Source organism: Schistocerca serialis, chromosome 3, assembly GCF_023864345.2.
Source record: "Schistocerca serialis cubense isolate TAMUIC-IGC-003099 chromosome 3, iqSchSeri2.2, whole genome shotgun sequence".
Lineage (NCBI taxonomy): Eukaryota > Metazoa > Arthropoda > Insecta > Orthoptera > Acrididae > Schistocerca > Schistocerca serialis.
The window spans coordinates 686,045,882-686,071,688 of record NC_064640.1 but is presented as its reverse complement, the minus strand read 5'-3'; positions in this window follow the sequence as shown (position 1 = coordinate 686,071,688).

Here is a 25,807-nt window from a genome sequence, read left to right as displayed (position 1 = left end):
CAACACTCGTATTTTGGTTTCATTAAATTTTATGTAGTTTCGGAATTACGAGTTTTCTAGTCCAAATTACTTGTGGTAATCTGATTGGCTAACATCAGAAATACCGCGAGTATAGAAGTGCTCGAGATGATCTGATTGGCTGCTTAACATACTAGCCAACAGGAATTCAGCATTTCCCGCGCGTCTGAGTAGGGCTTTGTGCCTTAGATCTAGGAGTCGAGATAGTCGCTCGGAAGCCGTCTTCTGGTAAATACCTACGTTAAACCGCGCTAACCAAATTTATACCAAAATGAAGAAATTCGCGCGTTTGATCAGTACTCGTGTGGTTGACGAAAAGCCACTACAATACTGAGTATTCTGTAAAAGTTTCAGCGTTGTGAGTGGTTTATTTTATAAGATATTCGCGTGTGAATCTTTCACGTCGTATATAATCTCCGCGTGGCGTGTTTCGTGCAGATTACAAGACATTACGAGCACTTCATTACAACAAGCCTACTGAACGACTGAATGTGTTAACTCGCAAATAGTCGTGGGTCACTCACTGTTTAGGACGATTAAATATCGAGTCGGACTAAATATCTTCTGGCTGTTTTCTGGTGTGAACTTGTAACAGAGACAGTCAGTAACATTGCATAACTGATGTCAGGGTATTAAATACGGACTTGATAGCCATTTTCCTTGTTTTAAAGACAATAAACCAAGTAAAAGGAAATTTTTGACATTTTTTTCAGTCAACGCATACAAGGATTCCGAACACTCGGTAGTTTAAGTTTCAGCTACTGTCATGTGCCCTTTGCGTGGTAGGTATTTAGGCGAATTTTCGTCGCCACTGCTTTTATCGGCTAAACCAGTATCTACCATAGCAGAGTTAATTGGCAGGCAACATGAAGGCTATTCAGGTAGGTGAGCAGACTGTTTAAAGGATAGTGAGAGAAAAACCCGCCCAGTCGCATGTCAGTACAATATTTTGTTGTAGAACACCTAAGAATTACACCTGGAGAGTGAGTTTACACGTATTTAGTTGATGATATCATTGATTTAGTACTATCTCCACTATTTGCTCTGTAATAGTATTCGTTTTAAAAAGGTAACTCTACACACTTTACAGGATGTCAGGTGACGACTACAGTGCAATATTCGTAGCAATAAGCATAATAATCACACCAGGAGGATACACGATGGTAATACTTCATGCAGCAAATGAGTGTTCGTGTTTATTCAGTCACTTTTTTTTAAGTAAATGACCTGACATTAAAGTTGTTGAGCTGCTAAGAATGGCAACACTTCAGGCAGACATGCAGTGTGTTACTCCACGAGGAGAAAGTGATGTGTGTAAAATTTCGCCACCATTTATTCCTCCGCTGTCTATACACCAGGTTGTAATCCTTCTACAATATACCAGGATTTAAATCTTCTGCAGTATACAGGAACACACACACACACACACACACACACACACACACACACACACGCACACACACACACACACATACACACACACACACACAGAGAGAGAGAGAGAGAGAGAGAGAGAGAGAGAGAGAGAGAGCTGTTATTCGGTACTGTGGAGCGTCCGAAGCGTCTACCAGACAACCTCGGGGCAGTTTACCCGAAAGAACGTTTGAAAGCATACAGTTCTTCATTTGCACTTTAGCGCCAAAGAAACTGGCATAGGTATGCTTATTCAAATACAGAGTTATGTAAATAGGCAGAATATGGTGCTGATGTCGGCATCGCCTATATAAGACAACAAGTGTCTAGCGCGATTGCTAAATAGGGTACTGCTACTACAATAGCCGGTTATTAAGATTTAAGTGAGTTTGAGTGTGGTGTTACAGTCGGCGCACGAGTGACGGGACACAGCAACTCCGAGGTAGCGATGAAGCGGGGATTTTCCCGCACGACCATTTCACGAGTGTACCATGAATATCAGAAATCCGGTAAAACATCAAATCTCCAACATCGCTGCTGCCGTAAAAAGATCCTAACGGGACTAATCACGTATAAATTATGCGTGTCCTTTGGAAGTCAGATTAGGAAGCTGGAGAGATTGAATAAGAGTCTCTAACCGTTCTTTCCTCCAACCTGTCGTCATCTAAAGTTGTCTCCCCAGCGCAGCAGACAGCTCGTCGGTCTTGGAATCATCTTGATCTGGAACCTGTGATTGTGGTTTTTATGGGATGCCACTTGCCCAAGTTAGTCTCTGTAGCTACAGAGTAGTACTGACAGTGATGGTTTACGACCTCCTCATTAATGTATCTTGTTTGCTTATTATTTAAATAATCACACATTTTACGCTGTCTTTTACTACACTCCACATAGCTTTCTTAATTGTACGATAACTTTTCTGACAACTTCCGATATAGATTACGACATGTCACCCCGAAACAGAGATACATATCCGGCTCTGAAGAACGCCCGAAACAATCTTACGCGTACGGCCCTCCGAACGTCTGAAACAGAGTTGTATGACGGGACGTTCAGAACGCCCGAAATAGTCGGACTAGCGCAGTCGTAGTTACTGTGTCCAGACTAAGCGCCTGCAACTCTCGCTTCCCGCGAAGCAGACCGGTACAGCGGGCCCCGGACCGAGTAGGGGTCAGCCTGGCCGGTCGTCCCGGAAAAACAGACGCTTCCCAGAGACCACCAGGAGGCGTCCACGGCGCCGCAAGAGGTCGCTACAGCCGCGGACCTCTTTCCTTCCGTTCGACACGTGACTGCAAATACAGCCAGCCATATCCATGCGCCAAGCAGTAATTAGGCTGGCGCAGGAGCCTGGAGAGGCAGTTTACGCCGAGCGAGCCCACTGGTGTGACCGTAGCCGCCGCGTCATCGTCCACCGCCGCCAGCGTACCGGAGCCATCCTCACAGGGCCTCTACTCGTCCTCGGACTCAGGTGACGGCAACGTGGACTCCGCGCCGCTCTTCACGAGACGCCTGGGGCTTGGGTTGGTGAAGTTGTATGGTTACTACAGACAGTTTATGCTTGGAAGAATCTCTGATTTAGTTATTGGTAGGCTTGGAGGATCAGTCATACCTCACGAATATTGTTTTGTAAATTTTGAAGAAAGACGTTAGTTTAAATAAAAACGCTATAACTCACACTCTGAGATTTTCCTATCCGCGGACGGCGGATATATTAGTAGTATTTCGCCTCCCAGGCGAGTCAAAGCGACCCGAAGGTGTCCGAAGCACTTCGGTTACAATGCCGTTACTCTTACGTTTCTCAAAACTAATGAAATGTAGTAAACAAAAACGGTAGACTAGTAGGGTAACCATGAGAGATTATCATATTGAAAACTGGGTTAAATACAATGAAGAGTATACAGGGTGAGTCACCTAACGTTACCGCTGGATATATTTCGTAAACCACATCAAATACTGACGAACCGATTCCACAGACCGAACGTGAGGAGAGGGGCTAGTGTAATTGTTTAATACAAACCATACAAAACTGCACGGAAGTATGTTTTTTAACACAAACCTATGTTTTTTTAAATGGAACCCCGTTAGTTTTGTTAGCACATCTGAACATATAAACAAATACGTAATCAGTGCCGTTTGTTGCATTGTAACATGTTAATTACATCCGGAGATATTGTAGCCTAAAGTTGACGCTTGAAACCTCCGACGTTCAGTTGCGTGTTGTAACAAACACGGGCCACGGTCGGCGAGCAGCATCAGCAGGGACATGTTTACGACGACGACCGTGTTTACGAGTGTGGCTGTAGTGCACTGTTGTGGTTTGGTCTAGCTGTCGCAGTGTCCGCATGTAGCGCTTGCTGATCTTGTTATTCTGCATTCGTCTCCGCACGCAGACCAACTGTAGTACACCGTGTTACCAGACGTCTGTGATAGTGTAGTGTTGCAGAAACTGTGACCATGGTGTATTCGAACTCTGAAAAGGCGGAGATGATACTCATCTATGGCGAGTGTCGACGAAATGCAGCTGAAGCCTGCAGGGTGTATGCAGAACGGTACCCGGACAGAGAGCATCCAACGTGCCGCACATTGCAAAACATCTACCGCCAACTGTATGCAACAGGTATGGTCGTAGCACGCAAACGGGTCCGTAACAGGCCCGTCACAGGAGAAGCGGGTGCAGTTGGCGCGTTAGCTGCTGTTGCCATGAACCCACACGTGAGTACACGGGACATTGCGAGAGCCGGTGGACTGAGTCAAAGTAGTGTCATGCGCATACTGCATCGTCACCGCTTTCACCCGTTTCATGTGTCGCTACATCAGCAATTACATGGTGATGACTTTAATCATCGAGTGCAATTCTGTCAATGGGCATTAACAGAGAATGTGTTGCAGTTCTACCTGTTTACCGATGAAGCGGGTTTCACAAACCACGGGGCAGTGAATCTACGGAACATGCATTACTGGTCCGTGGACAATCCTCGCTGCCTCAGACAGGTAGAGCGACAGCGACCGTGGACTGTAAATGTATGGTGCGGAATCATTGGCGACCACCTCATTGGTCCTCACTTCATTGCAGGGCGCCAAACAGCTGCAACATACATCGCGTTTCTACAGAATGATCTGCCAACGTTGCTCGAAAATGTCCCACTGGAAACGCGTCGACGTATGTGGTATCAGCATGATGGTGCACCTGCACATTCCGCAATTAACACTAGGCTGACCCTTGACAGGATGTTCGACGGGCGTTTCATAGGACGTGGAGGACGCATAAATTGGCCAGCCTGTTCTCCTGATCTTACACCTCTGGACTTCTTTCTGTGGGGTACGTTAAAGGAAAATGTGTACCGTGATGTGCCTACAACCCCAGAGGATATGAAACAACGTATTGTGGCAGCCTGCGGCGACATTACACCAGATGTACTGCGGCGTGTAAGACATTCATTACGCCAGAGATTGCAATTGTGTGCAGCAAATGATGGCCACCACATTGAACATCTATTGGTCTGACATGCCGGGACACACTCTATTCCTCTCCATAATTGAAAACGGAAACCACGTGTGTACGTGTACCTCACCCCTCATGTTGATGTACATGTGCGTCAGTGAAAAAGACCAATAAAAAGGTGTTAGCATGTGGACGTAATGTGCTGTTCCAGTCTCTTCTGTACCTAAGGTCCATCACCGTTCCCTTTGGATCCCTACGTAATTCGGTACTCTCCGATACACACGACCGAACAGCGGAGGAGTGGTACTCAAGCGTCAACTTTACGTTACAATATCTCCGGATGTAATTAACATTTTACAATGCAACAAACGGCACTGATTACGTATTTGTTTATATGTTCAGATGTGCTAACAAAACTAACGGGATTCCATTAAAAAAACGTAGGTTTGTGTTAAAAAACATACTTCCGTGCATTTTTTTTTATGGTTTGTATTAACCAATTACACTAGCCCCTCTCCTCACGTTCGGTCTGTGGAATCGGTTCGTCAGTATTTGATGTGGTTTACGAAATATATCCAGCGGTAATGTTAGGTGACTCACTCTGTATAAATAATTAATAAGAGGATTTAGGCGTTTTGGCGCCCAGCACCAGAATGTGCCGACCAATCATAACCAATTTCAGTACAATTGGCGGACTCTCCCACGGGACTGGTACATGCTATACCATCCGTCGCTTGCAGCTCACCCCACTTTTGTACTATATGCTACTTTGCATGTATCAAGTTGCACCAAGTCGAGCTTCTAGCAAGATAAAATACTGGCAGACACAGCCAGGAATATCACAGACGACTGAAGAGAATCGTTCAACGTGACAGAGGTGCAACCCTTCTGCAGATTTCAATGCTGAGCCATCAACAAGTGCCAGCGTGCGAACCATTCAATGAAACAACATCGACATGGGCTTTCGGAGACGAAAGCCCACTCGTGTACCCTTGATGACTGCACAACACAAAGCTTTATGCCTCCCCTAGGCCCGTCAAGACTGGCATTGGACTGTTGACGACTGGAAACATGTTGGTTGATCGGACGAGGCTCGTTTCAAATTGTATCGAGCGGGTGGACTTGTACATCACCATTATTTTCCGAAAAGTATTCCCGCTGCACTAATCCATTATCACTTCCTTCCATTCCCCCTATAGGAGGCTATGGACGCAGTCCTCAGCTGTGTGGAATGGGGGCAGGAAGTGGTGGAAGGTGGGGGTGGGTGGGGCAACTGGTGGGTGGTGCTGGTGGTTGTATTGTGGACTAGAGCAGTCAGTCTTCAAACTTCGGTGTGAACGTACACACATGTGCGATTGGTAAAAGTGTGAGCCGGAGGCGGGTGTTCAGAAAGAGTTTGAAAAGCTTGTAACTGTCTTGCAGGGTAGTTTGTGCTGAGAAATAATTGTTAGTAACAAAACTCGATGAGGTCCTCCGTTTCTGATTTAATTAGCATTGATCGTTGAGCGGGCAGACTGAGGCACTTGCACGTGCTACGTACAGTAATGCACAAACATATGTGGGTCCGTGAGTTACCACTTGTTCAGTTGCTAATTACCAGTTAAAATGTGTCATTTTCAGAAGTCATAAATTTAAACTAGGTGAGCAAAATCTACGTTTGTTCGGCTTGAGGAAACCAAACGAAGAACAAGTCTAGTGACACTGTCTCTGGCAGGCTGATCGGATTTTGGAGAGCAACGCCCTCATTGGCTAACTTCAATGCTAATTAAATCGGAAACGGCGTAACAAATCATATTTTTTGGTTAGCAATTATTTCTCAACACAACCTACCCTGCAACACGATTACAAAATTTTCAGACTGTTTCTGATCACCCTATATAATTGTGTCCATTACGTCATTTGCTAGATTTTTGGAAATTCCTATCCTTCAAGCCACTTGCATATATGATTTGTGGATTTCTAGAACTCGGACTACATTTTTATCATTATTGTCTTCGTGTATTGGCAAATGCGAGCTGTTCATTATACTGGTGAAGTATGTCAGAAACGCCTTTTTGAGCCGAAGATATGATGGGGAAATATCGCTTAGAACTCGTAGCTACTGCGTAACAAGAGTGGATTTGATTGTCGTTTGGATCAGCATTGTTTTAGACAGCATCACTCGTGCGAAACTCAGCTTGCCCTTTTCTCACATGATATACTGCGGCCAATGGATGGAGGACAATAGCACTCACTCCGTCTTCAGGCCACGAGTGACCTACCGGGACCATCCGCCCGCCGTGTCATCCTCAGGAGGATGCGGATAAGGGGGGCATGGGGTCAGCGTCTCCCGGTCGTTATGATGGTATTCTTGACCGAAGCCGCTACTATTCGGTCGAGTAGCTTCTCAATTGGCATCAAGAGGCTGAGTGCACCCCGAAGAATGGCAACAGCGCATGGCGGCTGGATGGTCACCCATCCAAGTGCCGGCCACGCCCAACAGTGCTTAACTATGGTGATCTCACGGAAACCGGTGTATCCACTGCGGCAAGGCCGTGAAGGGCAACAGGCAGATTCCATTTTTCTAGATTTCCGGAAAGCATTTGACACGGTTCCCCATTGCAGGCGTTAACAAAGGTACGAGAATACGGAATAAATTCACAGATATGTGAGTGGCTCGCCAGCATGTCTTCCTCGATGGCAAGTGTTCATCAGAGACAAGGGTATCGTGATGAGCGCCCCAGGGAAGTGTGTTGTTATCTATATACATAAATGATTTGGTGGACAGGGTGGGCAGCAATCTGCAGTTGTTTGCTGATGATGCCGTGGAGTACGGTAAAGTGTCGAAAATGAATGACTGTAGGAACATACAGGCAAAGTTTCCAGTTAGTGTGATGAATGGCAGCTAGACCTAAATCTGGCAAAATTTAAGACAGAGCGGATGTGTAGGGAAGATGACACCTGTGATGTTCGGATACAGCATTACTAGTGTCCTGCTTGACACAGTCAAGACGTTTAAATATCTGGGCGTAACGTTGCAAAGTGATTAGAGGTGGAATAAGTATGTGAGAACTCTGACAGGGAAGGCGAATGGTCGACTTCGGTTTATTCGTAGAATTTTAGGAAAGTGTGGTTGACCTGTTAATGAGACCGCATATAGGACGCTGGTGCGACCTATTCTTGAGTACAGCTTGAGTGTTTGGGATCCGTACCAGGTCAGAGTGAAGGAAGACGTCGAAGTAGTTCAGAGACGGGCTGCTAGACTTGTTACCGGTAAGTTATAACAACACGTAAGTGTTACGGAGATGCTTCGGGAATTCAAATGGGAATCCCTCGAGGGTAGGCCACGCTCTTTTCGGGAAACACTTTTGAGAAAATTTAGAGAACCGGCATTTGAAGCTGACTGCCGAACTATTTGGATATTTGTGGTAAGAGTCTATGGGACTAAACTGCTGAGGTCATTGGTCCCTAACCTTACACACTACTTAATGTAACTTAAACTAACTTATGCTAAGCACAACACACACACACACCCATTCCCGAGGGAGGACTCGAACCTCCGACGGGGAGAGCCACGCGAACCGTGACAAGGCGCCCTGGACATAGCGGCTGCCCTGCGTGGCGCCGAACTATTCTACTGTCGCAAACATACACACATAAAAAAAATTTGCATCATCCTGATTCCCAGAACTCCTGAAAATAGACGTTGACTGTGGATATTCTATTACAGACACAGTCCATTTGACCGTTCAGAGATGTCACTAACCTGCCCAAAGACGTAGACAACCATGCATGAGCAGCGCCTATTAGACGGAGGGGGTCCAACAGCCGATCAGTTCCAGTCATTATACCAGGAAGGAGGTACACGGCTCGTGTTGTCTGTAGATCGACTATGCCTAGACGGTCAATACCGCGGTTCGATCGTGTCCGCATCGTTACTTTATGCCAGGAAGGGCTCTCAACAAGGGAAGTGTCCAGGCGTCTCGGAGTAAACCAATGCGATGTTGTTCGGACATGAAGGAGATACAGAGAGACAGGAACTGTCGATTACATGCCTCGCTCAGGCCGCACAAGGGCTATTACTGCAGTGGATGACCGCTACCTACGGATCATGGTTCGGTGGAACCCTGACAGCAACGCCACCATGTTAAATATTGCTTTACGTGCAGCCACAGGACGTCGTGTTACGACTCAAAATGTGCACAATAGGCTGCATGATGCGCAACTTCACTCTCGACTTCCATGGCCAGGTCCATCTTCGCAACCACGACACCATGCAGCGTGGTACAGATGGGCCCAACAACATGCCGAATGGACAGCTCAGGACTGGCATCACGTTCTCTTCACCGATGAGTGTCGCATATGCCTTCAACCAGACAATCGTCGGAGACATGGGCAGCAAGGTGAAGGTACCCTGCTGTTTCGTGGTGGCATTATGTAGGGCCGAAGTTCGCCGCTGGTGGTCATGGAAGGCGGCGTAACGGCTGTACGATACGTGAATACCATCTTCCAACTGATAGTGCAACCATATCGGCAGCATATTGCCGAGGCATTCGTCTTCATGAACGACAATTTGCGCCTCCATCGGTCACATCATGTTAATGACTTCCTTCACGATAACGACATCGTTCGACTAGAGTGGCCAGCATGTTCTCCAGACATGAATCCTAACGCACATGCCTGGGATAGATTGAAAAGGGCTGTTTATGGTCGACGTGACCCACCAACCGCTCTGGGGATCTACGCCGAATCGCTGTTGAGGAGTAGGACAATCTGGACCAACAGTGCCTCGATGAACTTGTGGATAGTATGCCACGACGAATACATGTATCAGTGCCAGAGGACGTGCTACTGGTTATTAGAGGTACCAGTGTGTACATCAATCTGGACCACCACCTCTGAAAGTCTCGCTGTACGGCAGTATAACATGCAATGTGTGGTTTTCATGAGCAATAAAAAGGGCGGAAATGATGTTCATGTTGATCTCTGTTCCAATTTTCTTTAGTTTCTGGAACTCTCGGAACTGAAGTGATGCAAAACTTTTATTTAATGTGTGTAAATAGTGCATAAGGATCACGATGCTAAGACACGGGAAATTAGGGCTCATACGGAGGCACATAGATAGTCGTTTTTCCCTCGCTCTGTTCAGGAGTGGGACAGGAAAGGAAATGACAAGTAGTAGTACAGGGTACCATTCGCCACGCACCGTACGGCGGTTTGCGGAGTATTTATGTAGATGTAGAATTAGGTGTTTTATAGCGCTGAGTTGCAATATTTGCGCTTTTACAACATTCTCTTGACAAATATACTATCCCAATGGTTAAAAAACATAGGATAGTTGAGTTAACCACCAAGTTATTCCACGTATTTTGCGAGCTGTATTGTTACGAATTCTTGCTTTTGAGAAGTCTGATGGCCATGTTGGCAATGCACAATGTGCAGAACAGTTGACCAATGACTGATTCCTCTCGTATTCCATTTTTTGAGATCTTACAATGTTTACAGCGCTCCCTACGTACATCTATAGCTGCATTTCAGTCGTGACGTTCTGGATTCGGAGAACTATCACGCATGACATCACTTTGAGAACCTCGATGGTTATAACGTCCTTCCAGACCGTCATGTGTTACTGTCTGGTCTATGAATGAACCGAAGGTTTAAATTTTATTTGCTAGTCTTTCTTTCTGTTAATTTTTAAGAAGCGTAACTAGATTCATTGTGCTTCATTATACTGCAAAGAATGTATCATTTGAGTAGACAAGCTTGAGAATATTAGGGCCAGTTGTCTTCAAAGGTTTTTGCTAGAAGCTTGTATGCATTGATGAATCGGCAATAGGGTATTAGTTTTTACACTTATATCTTTTCTAAGATAAAAATACACTTCTACTATATGATGAACTTTGATCGCAGACCTCTATCAATGGTATCAGATAAACTATATCTTGTTTTGCACATCAAATGAATGCTTCTAACTCTACACTGTCCTCACTAGGTATGTATTGGATTTAGTATTACTTTGTGTTTAACTTTAACGGCGATTTCTGTTCAGGAGACCACGTTTTCTGAATTTTCTGACGTACTTTGTGTATTTGTTCTTGCCTTTTAGCTTCCTTAGGAAAGTTAACGTTTCTCAGCTAGTTGCTATAAAATCTAGTGACTCAAATTTATTCTTGCAGTTTTGATTCTTTCCAGTGGCTTATATATGTAGAAGTTAGTCGGCTGATTCATCACTGCTGTTGATAAACTTATGATAAATGTTAACGCTTGCACCTATCCATTCAAGAAACATTCTGCACGTTTCTGCACTGCTAATTTTCTGCGTCTACGAACTATTGTCAGCCCTCACACGACTGTGCTGTCCCACGTGCGAATTTACCGAATTATTTTTCAGAAATTAGCCAGCTCGCCTTCCTGCAAATACAGCTTCTTTAGTAATAGTAACAAGAGATTGTTTTGACAGAAGTCACTAAGCTCTTCGAATCATTGGCTGGGGCCTTTTTCCTTTGCTCAAAACGCACACATCTGGGAAATTCAAGTGTAGCCTCTGAACGAGCCTCGACCTTTGGCATTGAAAATGTGAAAAGAATAACTCTTTGTACGCAGTTCACATTCTGCATTGGTGTTCTTGGTAACGACAACCGAAATTCTCTAGGTTGACAAATGCATGTGACTATGTCTATGACAGTCACAGTGTGAGCCAAGTACCTAAACCACAGAGCCACCTCTGCGCTTTTTCTCTTTAATACCAGTCCATCACCTCAACAGCTGTGTGCGCCGCTCACTAAACGTGACGCGATATCTTATTTACCTGTTTTTTTTTCATCTTTTTTCGTTCTGTAGCTTTTGTCATTTATGATTTGGTTGGCAGCAATAAGAGCAATGCTAAGGCCTGCCTGCATCAATACTGCCTTGTCTACATACTGCCTCCTTTCGCAGCTTCTTCCTCCCCGTTCGCATTCTCTCTCTCTCTCTCTCTCTCTCTCTCGCTCTCTATCTCTCTCTATCTCTCTCTTCTTCTCTCTTTCCCTTTGCTGCCTGCGGTAGTTTGGCATCATTTAGTGCTCGTTTTTCTTTTTCATGTTTTGCCTTGTCTTCACTTTCCCTGGCGTGACTGCAGTTTGTTTTTACACTGCTCCCATTATTTAAGCCTTATCGTTGATTCTCAGTACCATTTAAAGTTATTACTATACATCATGTTTACGTGAATTATCACGAGTGTTTAGTATTTGCAGTAAAGTTAACATACATGCGGTCGGATCTAGTTTCCAAGAATTGAGTGTGACGTTATTAGATATGATAAGTGAACACGTCTGTTGCAGAAATACATGCTCCTGAAAAAACACACGTTCTTACGCTCTTAGTCTAAGATATTCCTGTTACAAGAGTTCTTATGAAAAACTACTTGATACCTGAAACTTCCTGGCAGATTAAAACTGTGTGCCCGACCGAGACTCGAACTCGGGACCTTTGCCTTTCGCGGGCAAGTGCTCTACCATCTGAGCTACCGAAGCACGACTCACGCCCGGCCTCACAGCTTTACTTCTGCCAGTATCTCGTCTCCTACCTTCCAAACTTTACAGAAGCTCTCCTGCGAAGAACTAGCACTCCTGAAAGAAAGGATATTGCGGAGACATGGCTTAGCCACAGCCTGGGGGATGTTTCCAGAATGAGATTTTCACTCTGCAGCGGAGTGTGCGCTGATATGAAACTTCCTGGCAGATTAAAACTGTGTGCCCGACCGAGACTCGAACTCGGGACCTTTGCCTTTCGCGGGCAAGTGCTCTACCATCTGAGCTACCGAAGCACGACTCACGCCCGGCCTCACAGCTTTACTTCTGCCAGTATCTCGTCTCCTACCTTCCAAACTTTACAGAAGCTCTCCTGCGAAGAACTAGCACTCCTGAAAGAAAGGATATTGCGGAGACATGGCTTAGCCACAGCCTGGGGGATGTTTCCAGAATGAGATTTTCACTCTGCAGCGGAGTGTGCGCTGATATGAAACTTCCTGGCAGAAGTAAAGCTGTGAGGCCGGGCGTGAGTCGTGCTTCGGTAGCTCAGATGGTAGAGCACTTGCCCGCGAAAGGCAAAGGTCCCGAGTTCGAGTCTCGGTCGGGCACACAGTTTTAATCTGCCAGGAAGTTTCATATCAGCGCACACTCCGCTGCAGAGTGAAAATCTCATTCTGGAAACATCCCCCAGGCTGTGGCTAAGCCATGTCTCCGCAATATCCTTTCTTTCAGGAGTGCTAGTTCTGCAAGGTTCGCAGGAGAGCTTCTGTAAAGTTTGGAAGGTAGGAGACGAGATACTGGCAGAAGTAAAGCTGTGAGGCCGGGCGTGAGTCGTGCTTCGGTAGCTCAGATGGTAGAGCACTTGCCCGCGAAAGGCAAAGGTCCCGAGTTCGAGTCTCGGTCGGGCACACAGTTTTAATCTGCCAGGAAGTTTCATATCAGCGCACACTCCGCTGCAGAGTGAAAATCTCATTCTGGATACTTGATACCTGTTATAAAAAATACAATATTATGTTCGAATTAAGACACATGATACGTTAGCTGTGAACTCAAATTTCCCTTAAACACGTTAAAAGAGCAAGACATTTGCAGAAACACATTTAAAGAGCTAAAAATAATTATGGAAGATACACTAGCTATTTCAGAGAGGGGCCGGAATGTCACCTCCTAGTGGAATACGTTTACCAGAAATTATTACTCCGATCAGAGCAGACAGAGAGAAAAATTAGATAGTTATGCTGATGAACATTATTGAACAAATCAGTTGAAAATCTGCGAAGAAATAAACAAAAAACACATTTTATACCACACACAACTAATGGGGCAGACTAAAGCAACTAATAATCCACCAAAACGAATTTCATTTTTTGTTTTAAGGCACGATGGCACTTACTGACAGGTACATCATTGCTTCCATGTTCCCATAGTATCAACCTGCGGTGGAATAGGTCAGAAACACATCAAACATCTGTCTGCTGAATCACTGTCAGTGTCATTCCTCCCAAAATATTTTAATTTTGGGCGCATTGAAAATTAATCTCCGTGTTAGTTGGGAATTATTTTGTTCCAATAGGGAAAAAATACCTTTAGCCTCACCACTAGCGAAGTACGCCCAGTAAGATGTGGCCTGCAAAACTTTGCATTGGAGAGAAAATGGATGGCAAGTTAACGGACAATGGGAAGTTTACGCCAGGAAGCATGAGTCCGGTATTTATCGAACTTTGTGGAGCACGTTATCAAATAATGGGTATTACATTATCTTATTCTATTCGTAAGTCATGTCTATCATCAAAATTAGTATTAGGCGTGATTTCATGGGCACGTATACATTCCTGCGTTCGTTGTGGCCTGGAAGCAAACGGCCTCCGAATGCCATAGAGATTTCTTGCAAAGCCATAAACATTTGCACATGAGTTCGTGAAGATTGCTGGCTGGGCGCTGGAATGGAAGTGTATGTCTTCCTATCGCATCGAAGCAATACCCTATGAGTGACAAATCAAGGGAATGCATTGGCTAGTCGATCATCCGTATATTCCTCAAGACAGCTGTTGAGTGAAATACAGTGTGGGGGTCTGCCAGTTCCATTATCCTTCCGGTCTATACTATCTCGTACCCTGCTCCTGAAGTTAATGGTTCAAATGGCTTGAGCACTATGGGACTCAACTACTGAGGTCATTAGTCCCCTAGAACTTAGAACTAGTTAAACCTAACTAACCTAAGGACATCACAAACATCCATGCCCGAGGCAGGATTCGAACCTGCGACCGTAGCGGTCTTGCGGTTCCAGACTGCAGCGCCTTTAACCGCACGGCCACTTCGGCCGGCTGAAGTTAATGACAACTAAGTTTACCATTTTTACTACATACTGAGGAGCTCTTACAAGGATACCACTTGGCTATCGGATTTTGGAAACTTTTGAAATTTACGGTACGTGAAGTTCAGAACTCAAAGATTAATCACCCAAAAAATTTCGATGAAACTATCAAAAATTATCGGGAAAATCAAATTTTATGTTTTCTGACGAACTTTAATACGCTAAAGCAAGGTCGGTTTTTCTTGGCAAGTAGTGTGGCTGTGTGGTAGAACCACGTGTGTGTCACGCGTTACATTCCTAGCCTTCCCAAAACTTTATAAAAAAAAAACATGTTCCGTGAAAATTTACGTGAAGTGTAAAATACATAAGGAAGAAAAATAATTTAATTTTTAGTGTTTTTTCAATGTAAACAATCCTTTATAAAAGATCTGTAATTAAGAATTTATATTTGCAATGAAAACTGTGAATTTTTGGATGTGATATGTAATTAGAAATAAGATGATTTGCATATTTCATAAAAATAGTGATTAAGTATCTGTGAATTATCATATATTTGGTCAATGTTACATCTAAATGACGCAGCCATTCGAACTGAACAAAAAAAATGAAAAAAATAATCACCGAAGCGCGACTCCAACCAGTGATTAACAGTCTCGGGCGCTAATGATTTTTTCCCATCTTTATGTACTCAAAACTTCAAGGAATTGCTATTAGAACATGCACACTTGTCTAAAAAAATTTATCAACCAGGAACCGAACCTAAAACCCGGACGTGGCAGGAGAGCATTCTACTACACAACCATACGGCCAGGCGAGAAAACCAGACATTTCTTTAGCGTATTCAAGGCAGTCGGAAAACTTCAGTGTCAACTTTCCCGAGAATTCTGGAGATTTGCATCTAACTATTTTGCTGCATTAACATCTGAGTTATGAACTTCAAGTACCAGAATATAGAAAAATTCAAAAATCCTATTGCTTTGTGGACCCTTGTTTAGCCTCGCTCCAACATTGATCAAATCAGGTCTTATTCGTGTATAATACCTACCCACACCATGATTCCAAGAGTTAATGCTCGGAGTGGTGAATATATGTTTCATAACTTAAGACAATGTTTCACAAGTATTGACACTATCGGCCAGGAACGCCCACAAGTTATCATGTCAGTTGTTGCAAATATTTTCCCCATACAAGTGATTTAGAAATTCTGATGACATTATTATATGGCCATCATTTTCTCCTGATAGCTTCTACAGTGCACTTTTAGTAACTGATCAGTGTTATAGAGAAAACAAGCTAACTGTGTAATTGTAGTAAAATTTATTCCAAGATTTTAAGTTCTGCACCATTTACGTTACTTTCTGTTGATCCCATCGTAAGCCCTATTCTCTCAATTCTTTTCCTGTTATTAAGAATATGGTACGAATAGCATTTCAGGTGTTTTGCTCCTTTGAACCACTTCCACAAGTTTCAACATTGATTTTCAATTTAAATGTTTTAACATTATTACCTTTGTGCATTTTTTATCTTACAAGAGAACCTCCCCATCGCACCCCCCCTGAGATTTAGTTATAAGTTGACACAGAGGATAGGCCTTGAAAAACTGAACACAGATCAATCGAGAAAACAAGAAGAAGTTGTGTGGAACTATGAAAAAACTGAGCAAAATATACAAACTGAGTAGTCCATGCGCAAGATAGGCAACATCAAGGATAGTGTGAACTCAAGAGCGCCGTGGTCCCGTGGTTAGCGTGAGCAGCTGCGGAACGTGAGGTCCTTGGTTCAAGTCTTCCCTCGAGTGAGAAGTTTACTTTCTTTATTTTCGCAAAGTTATGATCTGTCCGTTCGTTCACTGACGTCTCTGTTCACTGTAATACGTTTATTGTCTGTGTTTTGTGACCGCACCGCAAAACCGTGCGATTAGTAGACGAAAGGACGTGCCTCTCCAATAGGAACCGAAAACATTTGATCGAAAGGTCATAGGTCAACCGATTCCTCCACAGCAAAACACGTCTGATATATTCTATACTACACTGGTGACGGCATGTGCGTCACATGACAGGAATATGTTGTCGACCCACCTAACTTGTACACTTGGCGAATGGGTAAAATGATTGTTCTACCTTGCCCGATTTAGGTTTTCTTGTGGATGTGATAATCACTCCCAAAAAACTGATGAAAACATTTGAGTTTGTCACATAAACTGAAAATAAAAAATTAAAGTTTTTTATTCGAGGGAAGATTTGAACCAAGTATGTCTCGTTTTCCGCATATCTCGCGTTCCCCAGCTGCTCACGCTAACCACGGGACCGCGGCGCTCCTGAAGTTATCTAAACCTTGATGTTACCTATAGTACACATGGACTACTCAGTTTGTATATTTGGTTATTTTTTTCGTAGTTCCACACAACTTCTTCCTGTTTTCTCGATTGATCTGTGTTCAGTTTTTCAAGGCCTATCCACTGTGTCAACTTGTAACTAAATCAGAGGGGGGTGCGATGGGGAGGTTCCCTTGTTAGTAATACTTACGAAGTTCATGCATGCTGCATTACATAGATGCTTGGCAAAATAAAATTAAGTGTTATTTCACTTTAGCCTACAAGACGCTGTAATTTAATAATTATTTCTCTTGATACGGAGGTAAATTTTTTAAGTCTATCTGCGGCCCTACAAAAACCCCCTTGGATGTTGATTTCTATATGCGCACCTGCATCTGACATCAACATTGAACAAAAAGTCCCTTTGCATGAATTGTATGTAGGTAATTTTTAGGAGTCTTTTATTACAAGACACGAGAGCCATTTAATAAGTGACATAACACATCTTTTTCTCCGCTAATTTCAATTGAAAAAACTGCTGAATTTGCTGTGGGACATCATGGAATATTCATGCTACAGTCCCCATAGTTTCATGAAGTTTCAATACGTGGCGCTGCTACACGTAGCCTTCAAAATGGCGTCTGTGACGGTGGTGCGCTCCAAGCAGAGAGCGCTCACTGAATTTCTTTTGGTGGAAAACCAGAGCATCGCAGATATTCATACGCACTTGCAGAACGTCTACTGAGACCTACATGGCAGTGAACAAAAGCACGGTGGGTCTTCGGGTCATCATCGCAACAAGGTCGCGCAAACCTGTCCGACCTCTCACGTGCCGGCGGCAGCACGCAGTTATGACTCCTGCAGTGTTCGAACGTACCCACACTCTCATTTGAGGTGATCGACCGACCACAGTCAGATACCTCGCTGCTCAACTATTCGTCTTTGTTGGTAGTGCAGACACACTCGTTCGCTGGTTGGAGTACCCAACGGTGTGTGCCTGATGGATGCTTCGCCACCTAACAGAAGACCATATAGAGCAATGAAGGACCACATGTGCATAGTTTTATGTGCATTACGAGACCGATCATGACAATTTTTTGTCGAACATCGTCACAGGCTATGAAACATGGGTTCGTCACTTCGAATTGGAAACAAAACTACAATCCATGGAGTGCCGCCACCGCACGTCTCATCCCAAGAAAAAGTTTAAAGCCGCATCCTCAACTGATAAAGTCATGTCGACAGGTCTTTTGAAACTCTGAAGGGGTTATTCTGTTCCATGTCTTCTCTCATGGTACAACGATTAACTCTGAAGCGTATTATGCTACACTCAGGAAATATGAGAAATGACTTCAGCACGTTCATCGTCACAAAAATGTGAACGACCTTCTCCGTTTCCACGACAACGCAAGGCCTCACACACGTCCATGCAACTGAGAGGAGCCCACAGAACGTCATTGGGCTGTTTTTTCTCATCCACCCCGCAGCCCGGATCTCGTACATTCCGACTGGGGAGGTTGGTTGTTTTGGGGAAGGAGACCAAACAGCGTGGTCATCGGTCTCATCGGATTAGGGAAGGATGGGGAAGGAAGTCGGCCGTGCCCTTTCAGAGGAACCATCCCGGCATTTGCCTGGAGTGATGTAGGGAAATCACGGAAAACCTAAATCAGGATGGCCGGACGCGGGATTGAACCGTCGTCCTCCCGAATGCGAGTCCAGTGTCTAACCACTGCGCCACCTCGCTCGGTTGACTGGGGAGGTTATTGATGCAATAACACGTTGACCCCAACGTGGACGAAAAGTGAAGTATCTGCGCTAGCAGAATAGAAATGAGAAAAACACAAGAAACTGTTCTGCAGGCACCACCAACGGGTGGCGGTCCCTGGTGGCCATTGTTGAAGAACTCGCGTTGTGTTGTGTTCTGGGCGGCGGTAAATATTTATGTTGAAAACACAGACGACGTAGGTTTCCCTGCTGAATTTACCCCCTGTGATGTAGGCATCCCGTATTGGTTGGATGTGAAGTGGGTTGCCGATCAGTAGGCGCTACGATGTCTGAAGTGGACGGCCACAGAAAAAAACAGTGGTACTATATGCTGACCTACATGCCCTTCAAAGTAAGGTGGTATAAGGCCATCACACTGAAAGAAGGTGATACTGAAAAATAGCGTTTTGTAGCCAAAAGAATGGGGAAAATCTGGAATAATATGGTGTATTGGAGTCCTGAATAAAACTAACCTGCTTTATAAAGTGTGTGTCACATATACAGAATGAACATTAATAAAACCAACAAACTGCAGGAGCAGATTCCTGACTGAGAATGGAGGGAGAAAGATCCCACGAACATGCGTCCAGAAATACGTCATTGCCACGGTAGATATCGCTGACGAATGACAGTTCCTCTGACCATGTGCCGTGTGTTCCTTGTGTGTTGTAAGCTGTGTGACTGACGCAGTGTCCTGTAAGCAGCAGAATCTTCCGGTATTCATGTCGGGAACAAGCCGAACTAGTATTCTGTATGACCAAGCAGATGGAAACGGTCGAGAGAGAGTGCGGCTATAACAAAATAAGTACTTTTTCAGAAACTAACTACATCACACAGTATTTCAAGCCCTGTTTGGGAGTTTTTGTGCTCATGTGTCCTTTCATACAGTGGAACGTACATGGAGGCGGCTGACTGTGCATACACCAGATATGGAGGGGCAAGTTCTACAGGATATTGAGATGACCCCTGGTACAAGCTCCAGGCAAATGACATGCCAAAATGGTGTAAGCCAAAGTACGATTGATTACGTGTATCCTGCTTGACAACGGCTACTATTCGTGTCACCTGCAACACACAAGAAACAAATGGCATGTGATTATAGAAACTATTATTTGTCAGCGCCATCTAAAGTGGCAACGATCCATTTCCAGACACATGTTCATACGATCTTTTTTCCTCCATTTCCAGTCAGGGATCCTTTCCTTCAGTTTGTCAGTTTTAGTAATGTTGTCCCTAAAGAACTCCCCTCATACGTTATTGCCCGTATGCATCACAACTATCGGATACAAGTTTTTCTCCTTTTATTACATTACTGTCGTAAGTTCATTGATTACCTGGGGCTTATTGCAGTTTAATAAATTCTTATAACTTTGAGATTTGTTACTATTGGTGACAGTTTCTGTCGCTTGAGTAAGGACTGTGTACTAACTTATACCTCGAATGATTTTTGTTCATCCATGTGTTCATCAGGCAGCAACAGCTGGCTGAGGCAGATGCAGCAATAGGGAAGTAACCGACTTTATGACTTTTACGAGTTCCTAACCAGGAGCGAATTTTATAGTATCATCTGTGTGCTTTAATAGTTTAGCTTCTTGAGTTTCTGCGTGTTAATTTAATATTTAATAGCCACAGCCCTCGTGCTTTCGTTTGCGTTGCAAAGTAAACCGACATAGTGACACATTACAAGTTCCTAATCAGGGGCGAATTATTTAGTTTCACCTGAGTGCTTCGGTAGCTAGGTGTTTGAATCTCTGCGTATTAATCTAATCTATTAGACACAGTTCCTGCATTTTCGTCAGGGTCAGCAGTAGATTTACGCAGTGCATGCTGACAGTCTGTTTATCTGCATAGTTTAGTTTCCCACAGTCTTTAGTGTGGACAGGGGCTGCGACTGTTGTGTGGGTGACACCTCGCTCTCAGCTCAAGGCTGTGATGGCTTTGGTTATACAGCTTGAGACTGCGGTGGATGGGGCACCACTGTTGTGGGCTGGCAGTGGGGATCCAATGGACGTCCAGCACATCGAGTCCTCTGATCAGTCCTCACCAGTGGCCAGCCCAGTTACTGCTCACACTGATGTTGACCACTCACCTGTGGTTGAGAGGGAGGTCACCCCGGGGCATAGCAGGTGGCGAAAGATTTACCAGGCGGTCGCACGTAAGGCCTCCCTGGTTTGTCTGACAAACAGGCTCCAGGTGCTGTCTGTGGCTGACACTGTCGCTGACACAGATGCCATCGCCTGTCCTGTTTCAGAGGAACCTCTCAGCCTGCAAGATCCGGACAGTCACAGAGGGTGGGATTATCGATAGTTGGGAGCTCCAACGTTAGGCGCGTTATGGGGCCGCTTAGGGATATGGCTGCCAAGAAGGGAAAGAAAACCATTGTGAATTCATTGTGCATACTGGGAGGAGTCATTCCAGATGTGGAATGGGTCCTCCCGGATATCATGAAGAGCACAGGGTGCTGCCAACTGCAGGTAGTAGCTCACGTCGGTGCCAATGATGTGTGTCACTTTGGAACAGAAGAGATTCTCTCTGGTTTCAAGTGGCTAACATAAGTGGTAAAGGTTGCCAGTCTTGTTTGCAAGATGAAAGCAGAGCTGACCATTTGCAGTATAGTCGACAGGACCGATTGCAGACCTCTGGTACAGAGCCGAGCGGAGGGTCTGAATCAGAGGCTCAGAGGGTTCTGCTACCTGGTAGGCTACAGATTCCTCGACTTGCGCCGAAGGGTGGTCGGGTTTCGGGATCCGCTGAATACGTCAGGTGTTCTCTATACGTAGGAGGCGGCTACACAGTTAGCAGGGGCTGTGTGGCGTGGGCTGGGCGGTCTTTTAGGTTAGAGGGCCTCGGGAAAATGCAAGAAGGGCTTCAGGCACAAAGGGTGCAGGCCGAACAGAGGAAGAACGTAGATACAGGAACCTTCAGTATAGCAGCTGTAAATTGTCGTAGCTGTGTTGGGTAAGTACCAGAGCTCCAAGAGCTAATAGAAAGCACTGATGCTCAAATCGTGATAGGCACCGAAAGCTGGCTAAAGCTGGAGATAAGTTCAGCCGAAATTTTTGCAAAGAAATAACTGTGTTCCGAAAGGATAGGCTACACATGGTTGGCATTGACGTGTTTGTTGCTGTTAGAAGTAGTTTATCTTGTCGCGAAATTGAAGTAGATAGTTGCTGTGAGTTAGTATGGGCAGAGGTCATTGTTGGCAACCGGAATAAAATAATAATTGGATCCTTTTACCAACCTACCAACTCAGATGATACAGTTCCTGAAAGGTTCAAAGTGAACTTGAGTTTGATGTCAAACACGTACCCGACTTAAGCGTTTATAACGGTGGCTTTAATTTACCCTCGATGTGTTGGCGAAAATACATGTTTAATTCCGGAGGTATGCATAAAAATTATCCGAAATTGTGCTAAACATATTCTCTGAAAATTAATCCTAGCAGTTGGTTCGTGAGCCCACGCGAATAGTGAGCGGTCGTGAAAACACACTTGACCTGTTAGCAATAAATAATCCTGAGCTAATAACGAACATCAAAACGGATACAGGGATTAGTGAACACAGGTTTGTCGTAGCGAGACAGAATATTGTAACTCAGAAATCCTCCAAAAATAAGCAAAAATATACCTATTCAAAAAAGCAGATAAATATCCCCTTGACGCCTTCCTGAGAGAAAATCTCCACTCCTTCGAAGTTAATAATGTAAGTGTAGACCAGACGTGGCTTGAATTCAAAGAAACAGTATCTGCAGCAGCAGAGAGATTTATACCAAATAAATTAACAAACGACGGAGCTGGTCCTCCTTGGGACACAAAACGGGTCAGAACACTTGTTGCAGAAACAACGAAACAAACATGCCAAATTTAAACAGACGCAAAATCTTCAAAATTAGCGAACGTTTACAGAAGCTCGAAATTTAGCGCGGACTTCAATACGAGATGCTTATAACAGTTTCCACAACGAAACTTTGTCTTGAATCCTGGCAGAAAATCCAAAGAGATTCTGGTCCTGTGTGAAATATGTTAGCGGCAAGAAACAATCAAAGCCTTCTCTGCACGATAGCAATGGAGATACTATCGAATACAGTGCTGTCAAAGCAGAGTTACTAAACACAGCCTTCCGATATGCCTTCATAAAAGAAGACGAAGTAAATATTCCAGAATTAGAATCAAGAAGAGCTGCCGACATGAGTAATGTAGAAGTAAATATCCTCGGAGTAGAGAAGCAACTTAATAAAAGCAAGTCTTCTGGTTCAGACTGAATACCAATTAGATTCCTTTCGGAGTATGATGATGCATTCGCTCCATACTTAACAATCTTATACAACCCTTAGCTCGACGAAAGATCCTTACCCAAAGACTGAAAAGTTGCACAGGTCATACCAATATTCAAGAAAGGTAGTAGGAGTAATCCACTAAATTACAGGCCCATATCATTAATGTAGGTATGCAGTAGGATTTTGGAACATATATTGTGTTCGAGCATTATGAATTACCTCGAAGAAAACGGACTATTGAAGCACAGTCAACATGGATTTAGAAAACATCGTTCTTGTGAAACACAACTAGGTCTTTATTCGCATCAGATGTTGAGTGCTATTGACAAGGAATTTCAGATTGATTCCGTATTACTGGATTTACGGAAGGCTTTTGACACTGTACCACACAAGCGCCTTGTAGTGAAATTGCGTGCTTATGGAATATCGTCTCAGTTACGTGACTAGATTTGTGATTTCCTGTCAGAGAGGTCACAGTTCCTAGTAATTGACGGAAAGTCATCGAGTAAAACAGAAGTGATTTCTGGCGTCCTCCTCGGTAGTGTTATAGGCTCTTTGCTGTTCCTCATCTATATAAACGATATGGGAGACAATCTCAGCAGCCGGCTTAGATTGTTTGCAGATGACGCTGTCGTTTATCGAGTAATTAAGTCATCAGAAGATCAAAACAAATTGCAAAACGATTTAGACAAGATATCTGAATGCTGCGAAAGTTGGCATTTGACACTAAATAACGAAATGTGTGAGGTCATACACATGAGTGCGAAAAGGAATCCGTTGAAATGAAATGAGCGTATGGCATTGTTGGCCGGGAAGCCCCATCCGAGGAAGTTCGGCCGCCAAGAGCAAGTCTTATTCCAGTCGACGCCACACTGGGCAACTTGCGTGCCGGTGATGAGGATGAAAGAATAGTGAGGACAACACGACACCCAGTCCCCAAGTGGAGAAAATGGAGAATCGGACCCGGGCCCACTTGCATGAGAGGCGAGCACTTTACCACCCAGCTAAGCAGGCATCCGTTTAACTTCGATGACATGATACATCAGTCAAGTCTAAAGGCCGTAAATTCAACTAAATACCTAAGAATTACAATTACGAACAACTTAAACTGGAAGGAACACATAAAAAATGTTGTGGGGAAGCCTGACCAAAAACTGCGTTTTATTGGCAGGACACTTAGAAAATATAACAGATCTAGTAAGGAGACTGCCTGCACTACGCTTGTCTGTCCTCTTTTAGAATACTGCTGCGCGGTGTGGGATCCTTACCGATAGGATTGACGGAGTACATCAAAAAAGTTCTAAGAAGGGCAGCACGTTCTGTATTATAGCCGAATATGGGAGATGGTGTCACTGAAATGGTACAGGATGTGGGCTGGACATCATTTAAACAAAGGCGTTTTTCGTTGCGACGGAATCTTCTCACGAAATTCCAGTCACCAACTTTCTTCTCCGAATGCGAAAATATATTGTTGACACTGACCTACTTAGGGAGAAATGATTATACGAGATTGGAATAGTAGCGAATTGAGGAGGTGGTTCGATTAACCCTCTGCAAAGTACTTAAATGTGATTTGCAGAGTATCCATGTAGATGTAGATTGTCGACTGTCTAGTGCATAGCGTGAGCCCTTGTGTCAGTTGCAGCTATTCAGTGACAGGGGACCCTCAGCACGCCTAGATGCCTTTGATATCGTCTGTGGAACCGTGAATCCGGCTAGAAGGACACTGCTGTTGCCAGCTGGACTGCCAACATCTGAAGCAACACCGATGGGGCACGGAGCCCACCATCACCCTGCAGGCCTTCTGGAGCCTTGACCTGGATGACCTGGATGCTGTCCGTCATTCACCTTTGAGAGGGGAAGCCACTGCTGCTGCTCATCCCATTCATGTGACAGACACTGATGCTGCTGGCTTCTGTCTCCTGAACGGGGCTGGAAGCCGACCCCTGCTTGCCTGCGAATACGTCAGGTGGGCCTGGGGTTTAACTCCTGAGCGCAAATCTTTGACGTCAGTGAGAGCATTTTGGAGATCGATTCATGGAATCGGAGGCCACGGGTTGAGGGTCGCCCCATGACGTGGCAGCCGCTACTCGACGCTTCGCTATACTGGAGCTACTGTGAGTCCAGTGTAAGCTGGCCTTCCGCTGGCTGCTGACGAGGCACTGCTCCGTCGGCCCAGCTGAGGCACAGCGATTAGGAAGACAGTCCTGTATTACTATCCAATCAATGTTTTATTGTGAATGACGTTTTCTTGATGCTCTGTAGTGTAACTAGGTACTCACCACCGCATCCATTCCTGCTCTATCCTGACGACTGTAGGAGTTTACTTGCAGCCAGTGATGTGTCCCTACTGTAATTTATCTGGACGTGAATGGTCATGTGTTCAAGTTGTGACAGCTACGTGAATTACATGTAGAAGTGTTGATCACAAGGCGCACCAGTGTATAGAATCTAGTTGGGCTATGATACTACGTAAAGATTAAGCGTATTTTAATTCCTTTTTTTGGCTACTATGTGAGCAGTTTCCTTTTTTTCTGTTACAATGGCAGATCGAGTTTACACAAATGCCAGAAACACGAACAGTGACTCTGAATGAAATGGTGGAAGTTTTGAAACAGCAGATAGCTGCTTTGTTATGAACTACAACGCAACAGGGGCAAGACAGTGAAGCAATACGTAAGATAATAAAGCAATGGGAAGTCCTTGGGTGCTAATAACTCCTTGATTCAGGGGACAATAAAACAGTGTTGAGTGTACCCGCCCATTCCATCAAGCTCGCAGC